Genomic DNA, 11303 nt, shown 5'->3' with positions numbered 1-11303 from the left:
TTATGGGTAGAAAGTACAAGTTCTTCTGTTGTGCCCTTCTTGTCCACATTGTCCACAACAGTTTGTGTTCACCGAAATCTTTTCATCTGCATTCTTTCTTCTTCTTTTTCTTGGTCGTCCAGATGATCTTCTGTATCTAGGTGGATACACAGTTTCAGCTACCACGTGTTTAGGATCTGGCCAATCCTTATCTGGCATTGGTACCATTGGAATTTCATATGTTTTTGCCAACGCATCAGGCTTGTAATAATCAGAGCAATACGGATTCATATCGGTGACATTCTTTTTTTTCAATACAGCGATTGCATGTGAACAAGGTATCTCATCTAGTTGAAATCTACCACAACAACATACTTTCCGCTCAAGACAAACAATATATCTTCTTCCATTTTCATAAACTGAGAAAATAAACTCAGATGATGGAACAACCTGTGTACATTAAAAATTTTAAATATATAACTTTTAAAAACCAAATCATGTTAAAAAAAGCATAATGATACACAGAATTAGATACATATAATATAAAGTATTATATAATGATACATACCTCCATTTTTGAACTTTTAGCCGCGTTTATAATCAACAATTCCTCAAATTTTCTACCTAATGTGTCCTTTGTGTATGAGGCTACTTCTCTGTTTTTGCAATGCCAAGATCCAAAAAGAATTCTAACCTCTTCCAAGAATTCTAATATAGTTAATTGGCGTGCTTCAACAAGACAACCATTGATACATTCTGCAATGTTTGAAGTCATCATTCTACCTCTGTTTACTGTTGCATGAACTCTTGACCACTTTTCGTAACCTGCATATTCAAGGTACTCCTTAACCCTGTGATCAATTCTATCAACCTTAGCCATCAACTTATCAAAATCTTCCTTTCTATATGCCTTGGCCATAGAGTAGAATAGATCACTTATGGCCTTTCTGCTCCTTTTGAAGTTTCCACATACATTCTTCCAAAGATGCCAGATGCATGCATAATGAGGTACATCGGGGAACACAATCCTTACACTCTTCATGATACTCTCATTTCTATCTGAAACAACACACATATCTTTTCTATCGCCAAATGCATGTTTGAACTGTTCGAAAAACCATGTCCACGAACAATCATTTTCGGTGTCAACAACACCATATGCCAATGGAAATATGCAACCTGATTACACACACATTATATTATTTGATACGTAATATATAAAAAGACATCATTACTATAAATAAAAAATACCTGCGCCATCAAGTGTGCTTGCTGATACAAATGTCCCTTTGTAAGCTCCACTCAGATGTGCACCATCCACAACAACTACTGGTCTGCAGTATTTAAATCCCCTAATGAATGGTCTTAAGGCGATGAACAGATACATAAATTCATCCTCTTCAGTCTTATGCATTCTTATATAAGAATCTGGATACACAGTTTTTAACATGTGTATGTATCGCGGCATCCGTCTATATCCTGCAGATGGTTTTCCCCTAATCATGGAGAGTGCACGTTCTTTAGCACGCCATGCTTGCTGGTAAGATATTTCAACACCATAATATTCTCTAATATCATCAATTATATCCCTTGGTGTATAAATTCGTTTATAATTGACCAATTTTGGAGCTGTCACTCCACTTACAAATCCGACTGTTGCTTGGACTTTGGTTAATACCCTCTCCCTCATCGGACACGTATGTTCACTATTGAAATTTCTAACAATGAATATATCAGATTTTTTCCTGCACGACGCCTTCATAGTCCAACCACATTTGTCTGAAAAGCATACCAACACATAGCTGCATACATTTTTTAAGCATATTAATACACATATCAAATGCATTATAATATATTCAACAATAATGTTTAAAGTAATCAAACAATGAATTACACAAAAAGTATCAACCAATTTTTAAGAAAAGTATCAAAATTTAATGAAAAGTATCCACTAGTTGTGATATGACTGTTTAAACTGATACAGTCCTTACTATATCAGTAGTAGTATATTCAAGTATCAAAAATAGTTATTTCAATGTATCAAAAACAAATTTATGAAATGATGATACATTAAAATATAAAAGAACAATATGAAACATGCAGGTTTTCATATAAAATAGTAATGTTTCATGTACTAATTAAAATATAAAACAACACCTGATACATTAAAATATCAAAACACTGTCATACCTTTGTTGATCAGACCTCTTTACTTTGCAATTGAAGTTATTCTTTATCTTATATTTCGTCATCACATCTACAAGTGTTGCTTTATCCTTATATATCTGACCTGTCTTCACATCAACAACATCTGAATTGATTATAACATTTGCAACTCCAACTTCTGCATTATCATGTGAATCAAATAAGCTAGTTTCAACCATTGCCAAAGCCTGTGTATCATTTGTTGTGCCTTCTACACACGTTATTTCTCCATTTGTTCCATCAAAGTTATGTCCAATACCACTATTCTTTTCAATTGTGTCAATACATAATGGATACACTGAAAATCCAGGCTCGTTTTTTTTCAGTTCAAAATATAGTTTAACACTCATATCGTTCTTACGTTTCATCGGACAGGAGTTACCTTCTACAATGTATCAAATTTCAATTTCTTTCCTTGATACATCAATATCCAACTCGGCTGCAATTGCTGCTTTGAGATTAGAAAACGAAATTGAATCTCCAACAACGATTCCATCGATTTTGTAACTTTCATACTGCAATTCGTTCACCCAAATTCCGGAATGTCTCATCAAAATCGAAGTATTCATCTTGAAAAACCCAATGTAACAACAATAAAATTTCTGTAGTTCCAATTTTAACAGACTGTTTAAAAAATTTGTTTTCAAAATAGATGATATAATCTTTGATTTTCAAAATTTGAAATTAATATCCAATTAAGTGCTGATTTAATGCTGATTAATGATCTGTTACCACAAATTAAGCTGTTTTAGTAACAACAGTAACTGTACCGTTTTTTTCCCCTATTTTTTCTTAACAGTTTAAAATTACCATGTATCATTTACCATATATCACTACAGTCTAAAGTATCACGGCTCAACAAATTTAAGGGATTTTTTGTAATTACTAATCTTGTCGGGACAGAATGTAATTATTGAATTACACTATGGGATTCCTTAAATTTTTACTTTAAAAATTTGGTCCTTTCTTCTTTAATGTCGGAGTCAAGAGGTCATGTTCCATATCAAAGAATGTGTGGAGCCTTTATGAACTCAAATACCTTCCAGCTTCTTTTCTTTTACGACTTTAGAAAGCTCCCCTAGCATATGCTCTTTAACCTTTTAATCTTCATATTCCCAGAGAAGCTATTCTGTTTGGCATATTCTTTAACCTGTTGTTTACTTGGATTAACAACCACAACAAGGAAAGACTCAAAGATGCTTCCATATATCCATACCGAGTCAATAATAGAATTATTTTTAAATACATTCTTCAGTTTTTTATTACTAACATATTCTCATTGTGATAGCTTGAAAGTGACGACCGGGAAAGCAATAAAAGGACATTAAAAGTAATTTTAGAAGGGTCTTTCCGCAAAAAAAATTGGGTCTTGACAATTTAAGATCAATTATCTTCAAGCTACCATTTGATAACCACTCACCAATATCCCTTGTATGGAACAAACCATCCATCAATCGTGACTTTTTCTGTAAGATCCTCATGCTTGTAGTAACATAATAAAATGAACTGATTGTAAAAGATTGTATCATGAACAAACAAAATCACTTTTTTTTTTAAAAAGACAACTTTTTGTTGTTCCCTTTTACAGTAAGGATAGTTCCTCCACACAAGTTTTGCGGTAAATTCGAACTTATAAATAGTGCATCCGTCATTTCTGTCAACGTTTAGTTTTTCATTAGATTGAGGTGAATATGACAGTAATTTGATTAATAATTTCACTTTCCAAACATATTTCTACACAAGGAGATTTATACTCTCCATTCTTATCACTTCTTATCTTTTTTCAAACTGATTTTCAACTTCGATATTAAATTGTCTAGATATTTCTACTGCTTCATCCTTACCATTCAGCAATTAGACAGTCATTTCTAATGCAATTGTCAATAAAAGTAACGAGATACTATTTTCACAATGAGATGATGTTGACTTCATATCACAAATGTCAGTGTAAATCAATTCTAAGGGATTAGGATTCCTTTCAACAGATTTACAAGAATACTCCTTCAATTCTCTTTGACAATGTTTGCACAATGTCAAAGTTCATTTCATAGAGGCATAAAATCACAAACTCTAAGTTACTGGTAATTTTTCTCTATCACAAATACACATACCACTTAGTATTCTAAATACTAACAATAAAGAAAAAAAATTGTACAATTTATTTCTATATAACATTGAAGTTTCTAGAAAATCAAAAGTATAACACTGACATATTATGTGAAATTTTCATATTCTTCTAACCAATTGCATAGTCCAATTTATCCAGAATAAAAAATCATAAAAGTTTTTAGTCTACAAAAATCAGACACACTAACATTTCACATGGAGTACAAAACTACAAAAGTTTTTTTTTCTTCTCCAAACAGAATAACACATATTCTTAGACAATCACATATAAATGTTTTTCTTTTCAAATAGTCTTCCAACTATAACATTTTAACATACTATTTATCAAACAAAAATATGCATATCTCATTCTACAAACTAGTAAATTTTAAAGGCAACACTATTTGAAAAAAAATTCATTTAAATAATATACGATTTCAGAACTTTTTCCGAATACACACATGATAAATATCAATATTTTTAACCTTTAGAAATTATTTTCCTCCTTAGTAAGACAATAAGAAGGTTACTGGGTGTTATCTTTAATCGGAATACCACCTATTTTTTCTGGTACATTCTTACTTCGACTTTTCTAAACATTTATCTTCTATTTCCATGATCAAATTCTCTCAATCAGTAGAATACAAGAAATACTAACAGTACAATAATTTTCTTAAGATTGTTGTTCATCTTGTATTTTTAATATACTTAAAACAAAACTTTGAAAAACTTTGTAAGACAATAAAGTTTAAGAACATTTTCACAATTAGAAAATTAAAACTAGTAGCAAAACTAGAAACAGAAACAAATTAGAAAATAGTATATGAAATATATTTCTTAAAGAAGAATTGTTGTTGATGTGTGTCTAAGAATCTTACTGCTTCCAACAAACTTTGCAGAAACTCAATTACCAAAGTTTAATGAACTAGTGAAGAACAAAAGAACAGAAGAAGTAAAATTAATTCACAAATCTAAAATTTGTAACAAATACCAGAATCTGAAAAAAAAAAAAAAGAAGATCAATCCCACTGAATGCACATTGTTCCTTTAAGGAAATTATTAACCTCTAGTATCCGAGGTTTGATTTGGAATATGTCCTCCCAAGGTAAAATGATCTCAATCACCAGTGTATTGAAACCCAAAACGCTGGTGTCAGCGAGCCACTCAACGACTGTAAAGTACACTTAGAATACTAGATTTAGTAGTAGAAGAAAAAGTTCATAAATTCTATTTTTAAAATGAAAGGAAATTCCTCAATTTATAGAAAATAAAGGGTAGTGCGAAAATGTTCTTATTATGCCTTACCGGAAAGGTCACAAACCTTTGGAAAGTCATAATCTTTCGGAAAGGTCGTCACCTTTCATAAAAGTCACAACTTTTCATAAAAGTCGCAACTTTTCATAAAAGTGACAACCTTTCATGAAAGTCACAACTCTTCATAAAAGTCACAACTCTTCATAAAAGTCACAACTCTTTATTTTCGATTCACTTTTTAAAATCCAACAAAAATATCTTGCAAATCAAACAAAGGTGAAAGAAACAGAGATATTTGACATCTATTAGTTATATAACTTTTTGTCTTTGATGGCAACTCCTTAGACTATTTTACTCAAGAGTTGAAGCAAAATATCATACGTGTATAAAAAATTTATGCGTCAGCATAAACCACCCATTCTCAGATTGAATAATTTAATAATCCTAGGTAAAGCAATATTAAATTGAATAATTTACTAAGCTTAAATGAAAACCTTTAGTTTAATTGACGCATAAATTACTTTTTCGTTCAAGAGACAATAGAAAACAATTATTCAAATGTCTCAAGCATATCATCAAATATTTGAGAATCAGTTTGCAAAAATTTCGTGATCAAGCAACATGTGCATATTTAATTCACGGGGGAATACAAATATATTAGAAAAACTCAAACTGAAATGCTTAAGAAAAAATGAACAAGGGTTGCAGACCGTCTCAGCTTCAAAAACTCCATATGAAAGTCTCACTCACCGACATCTTGACGTCTTTAAACAACCACTGCAAGCACACAAGAGTATTGAGAGATAAGCTGAGTGGAAAAATTTGAAAAATTCAAAATGGAGAATTTGGTCACAACTATCAAAAAGAAGATAAAGAGAACAAAGGATGCATGTGGTTGCCTGAGAAATAAAAAGCAATACACGTGTTAAATAGTCCATCAAGTGGATCCAAATATAAAGTACAATTTTCATTACTTTTGGTACAACAACTAATAGCCGCGTTCGTACACTCCTATTTGCTTATATATATATTGTTAAATATATAAAGAAGAAAGAAAGAAGAAAGTAATGTGCTTTGAGTTTTATATAAAGAGTATGTTGGTATCAAATAAAAATCAAAAGAGCATAAAAAAAAGAAAAGAAAAGAAGAGAATGGAAAAATATAAAAGAAAAGGCATTCTATTTTTTTTTTTTGTGATATTTTGAAATTTTTCTTCATTTTAAAACACATAAAATATTATGACTTTACATTTAATTATTTTCTCATCAAAGTAAAAACATGAAACTGAACATTTATGACTACTAAAAGTGATCATTCGCTCGCCATTAACTTTTGAAGAAAAAAAAAGTAACTCGCCATTAATGTTGCCCAATTCGCTCGCCATTAACTTTTGAAGAAAAAAAAACAGTAACACGCCATTAATGTTGCCCAAAATTTTCTAGCGGAAAAAAAAACTCTTTCTCCTTCCCTATAATAAACATTTGTATTTGTTGATATATATTTATGTTATATTAGTATTACATAGTCCTCCCTCCATTTTAAATTAATATAATTATTGAGACAATTTTTATTTTTTAAATTAAATTAATTATTCAATATTAAATACTACTTTTAGAATGTTCTTTTAATTTTATCCTTTATTAATTAGTATTGGAATTAATTATTAGTTAATATTGAGAAAATGATCAAAAGCCCCTCTAATCTATATCCGAATTTCAACTACACACTTCAACTTTACAAAAGTCTCATCACCACCTGAATTGTTTAAAACTGTATTAATTACACATTTAAAAAGCCACAACCAGATCTGTATTAGCATGTGAACTTCACACGTTTAGAAGTGAAATTCAATTAATTTATTATTATTTTTTTCAATTTCTTTATAATTTCTTCCACTTTTTTCTATACTCTTCCAACTTTTCAAATCTCTAAAGTGACTTTTTCCCCCAATTTTTTCAAATTCCTATGGAATTGTGAGGAGCAAAAATGAATATTGATAGTGGAAGCTTGTCAAACAGTATTTGAGTTTTGCTTGTCGAAGAATATTGAAAAATAATCTAAAAAGATCTGTGCATATCGTTGCTACGTCGGAGTTTTGCTTGCTTCACCGGAGCTTGTCGGTCGCAAGGTTTTGTTGTTGTTGTTGTTGTAGTTGACCTTGTTGTGAGGATAGAGATAGGTCTTCACATTGGTTATCTCGAAACAGGAAAGAGATAAGAGGAGAGGGGAAGAGGAGAACATGGTTTTTTTGGTGGTTTGGGTTTCGCCGGAGGCGGCGACAATGATAGCTGATGATCGAGCAACAAAAGAGGGAAAACAAACGAAAGCACTAGCAATGCCATTAATGGAGGTCAATTGAGATTGGGTCTTTTATTGATTAATTGAAATTTGAGATTGATAATTAAAGAGCCTACAATAAAAAGAAAAAAAACATTCTCACTAGGAAGTTCAATTGAATTTGATGGAAATTCAATTCATTTATTTTTTCAAATCTGATCCAGATTTCATTTTTGAATGATTGAGAAAAACATGTTATTTTATCTTTAATTGAATTGATTGTTTTTTCTAAGTTTATTACATGAGTGTTCATAAATTTGTGTGAAATAAAAAATGGTGAATTCGATGTAAGAATTTGGTCTTTGTTTCTATGGAGTAGAAAGATAATAAATTTGAAAAATAAATAAAAAATACATTTATCAAAGAAATATTAAAAATAAATATTTTAACGTTTGTTTATCGTTCACACTCTCTCAAAGAGAGTGAAACACACTCTCTCAAAGAGAGTGAAACACACTCTCTTTGCCAGCTAAGCATTCAGAGGGGTAATAATATCAGTTTTATACACTTCAAGGGGGTGATAGGACCCCCGTAAAATTAAAGTGTGCAGTTGAAAATCCAAATATAGATTAGAGTTTTTTTTGGCCATTTTCTCATTAATATTTAGTTATTTTAATAAAAATTTTGACAATAATTAATACGGATGAAAAAGAAAAGTTATGCCTAATTTATTTCTTTTATTAATGAGTGTTAAACAACTCAATAATTCAATTAATTTGAAATGGAAGAAGTATACATTAGTGTTGCACGGGTTTTTTTGCCCAAAAAACATATTTCAATCACTTTCTCCTTCCCACTAATTAATATTCATCAAAATATATTAAATGCTGCACCTCTTCAAATTATGGGGTTTCAATAAAATACTAATATAAATTTGTCACAATCAAAATTCATAAGTCGTGATGACACCTATGTTCTCCATGAATATGTAAGCCAACCCAAAAATTTTACCAATCAAACTAAATACTGTTATGAAAAATTAAATAACAAGTAGAATATCTCTAACATCAATTCCTTCATAAATACGAAATGCGGAAAGTTAAAATACCACCGAAGAAATGGTATCATAAGTACAAGAACTTCTACATATGATGCAAATCTGAAACTAAAATGACAAATCCAAGCATAAGGGATATCCTGTCTGAATACTAAAATAACAATTTAAATAAAAGATAGAGCGAGGTGTGGGCTACGGAACAACCAAATAGCTTACTACAACTCCAAGATACTCCAAGCTCAGACTAAAAAAGCTCCACGACATGTGATCGTACTCAAAAAATCTGAACCACAAAAGAGTACAACAAGTGTAGTATGAATACGAAATCACGTGTACCTAGTGATCTGATAGACCGACAACGAAAAAAGTAGTGACGAGAGTTTATAAGAGAAAACCAATTTTTTACTTGTACAAGTCGATATTATACTTACTAGTCAAGTTTTATCAGATAGAGATAATCAAATATCAAGTACTTTACAACCACCAATAAAACACATAACAATCAAGAATGAAGATTCCATGAGATTCAATGCAATATGACACCACGAAGTGATATGCCTCAAATTTCAATTACTCTCTTAACCGTATATACATGATACTCTTGGAAAATACATCGATAGCTCATGACTCATGGGGGGTTCACAAGGTCCATATACTGATACAAACGATCTCCACGTGTCTGTACGAACGATCTCAATGCAATATCATAAAATCAAACAATTTTCGCACGAACGATATCCACGTGCCCAAACTATAATCTTAATATCTCAGCATCCCATCATGAACAATCTCCACGTGCTAACTTATACTCAATATCATTTCAATGTATGTGCATAATATGATTTCAAATAAAGGGGATGCTGATGCATCTCAATCAATCAAATATTAACATAATATATAACACCTTAATTATAAAAAAATTTACGGGTTCAAATAAGAAACACAATCACACAAAATAATTCAAGTCATTAGTACATCAACTAATGCCCATATGTTTTGGCATTCTCGAATTTCAATCCACATACATTCTATAGTAATAAACCTTCTCTTTATAACACTGGTACTCGTACCAATGTCCATCATACCATTGGTAGGAGAACCCCCATCTTTCGCACATACCCATAGTCTATTTCATTCTTAATCTTTTATTAGAAAAACGTCGTTCAATTAATGAAGTCAGAAAGTCTTAACATACCTGATATGCTGAAGGCGCATCATAAATTCTCAAGATTTTGCCTTTCCCTTTCGTAAAGCTTCAGAACATTTCCAATCTATCAAATATGTAGTATCCTTAAGCACGCGAGTTCGTAGACACTCATATTATATTATATCTATCCTAAACTCAAAAACTCACTCATATCTCTAATCAAGCCCCTAATTTTGATATAATTTATATGCCAAGAATCGTATTTGTTAAATTTCAAGTCTAAGGCTAAGTGTTAAACAATCAAAATATTATAAATCTAATGGTGTTAATAAACTACAATACACCTAGCAATACAATTTGGCAGAACCTTATATTCATTAGGACTAGGGGTGTCAAAAGTAAACCCAACCAGAGGTAACCCGTTCAAATCGTTCAGAATTTTAAGGGTTAAGCTCAAGATAATTTGAATTGGGTTCATTATCAACTCATTCAACCTTAACCCATTTGACGAGAATTCTCAATTGAGCCCAATTCAATTTCCAATTTCAACCCGTTCTAAAATTTTTTATTAAGATATGTTCCTGTGTTGAAGGTATGAATTATTATCTATTTAACATATTTTATAAGGAACATATCTTAATTATTGAGATTAATCGGATCGAATTGAGTGGAACTTATTTTTAGCCCATTTAAGCTCAATCCATTTGAGCTAAAAATGAACATAGACGGATCAAGACCCAATTCTATTTCTATTGAACCCAGTTTAATATTTTCTATTTGTAATTTGGTAGGCCTTGTATTCATTCGTTAGAAAACTTAACATTCCACAATCAGCCAAATTCCTCACCCCACAATCCTCTTATCACCTCATAACAGTAACATCACTAGACCTCTATTAATCTAGCCAATCCCTATTCCCCGTTAGCCACCAAAATCTTATTTTTTAAAAAATTATTTTTCCCAAGTCCTACGCTGCAACATTAATACAACTCAGTTTTCTTCTTTCTATCCCACAACCCAACATAATAATAATAATAACAATAATAATAATTATAATAACAATAATATCTACCCAAAGTTTATCCATTGTCCAATGATTACGATAAATAATCATAACTATCTCTTCCCCATGTCCAAAACGTTACAGGTAGTTCCATTTATTTATTTATTCAATTTGATTGCATTTTATCTTTCTTTCAAAACCCCATTATAATAATATTAAAATGATTCCATATCCAAATTATACAATACAAATTTGAGGCGTCAAAGTTTACCTTA

General features: G+C 30.9%; 1 pseudogene; it reads right to left on the bottom strand.

Annotated features, from left to right (window-relative positions):
- On the bottom strand, positions 1 to 2735 carry LOC107020176 (annotated as a pseudogene).
- Positions 2736 to 11303: the final 8568 nt, after the last annotated feature.

This window comes from Solanum pennellii, chromosome 5 (genome assembly GCF_001406875.1).
Source record: "Solanum pennellii chromosome 5, SPENNV200".
NCBI classification, from domain to species: Eukaryota; Viridiplantae; Streptophyta; class Magnoliopsida; order Solanales; family Solanaceae; genus Solanum; species Solanum pennellii.
This window is presented reverse-complemented; position numbering and strand designations above follow the sequence as displayed.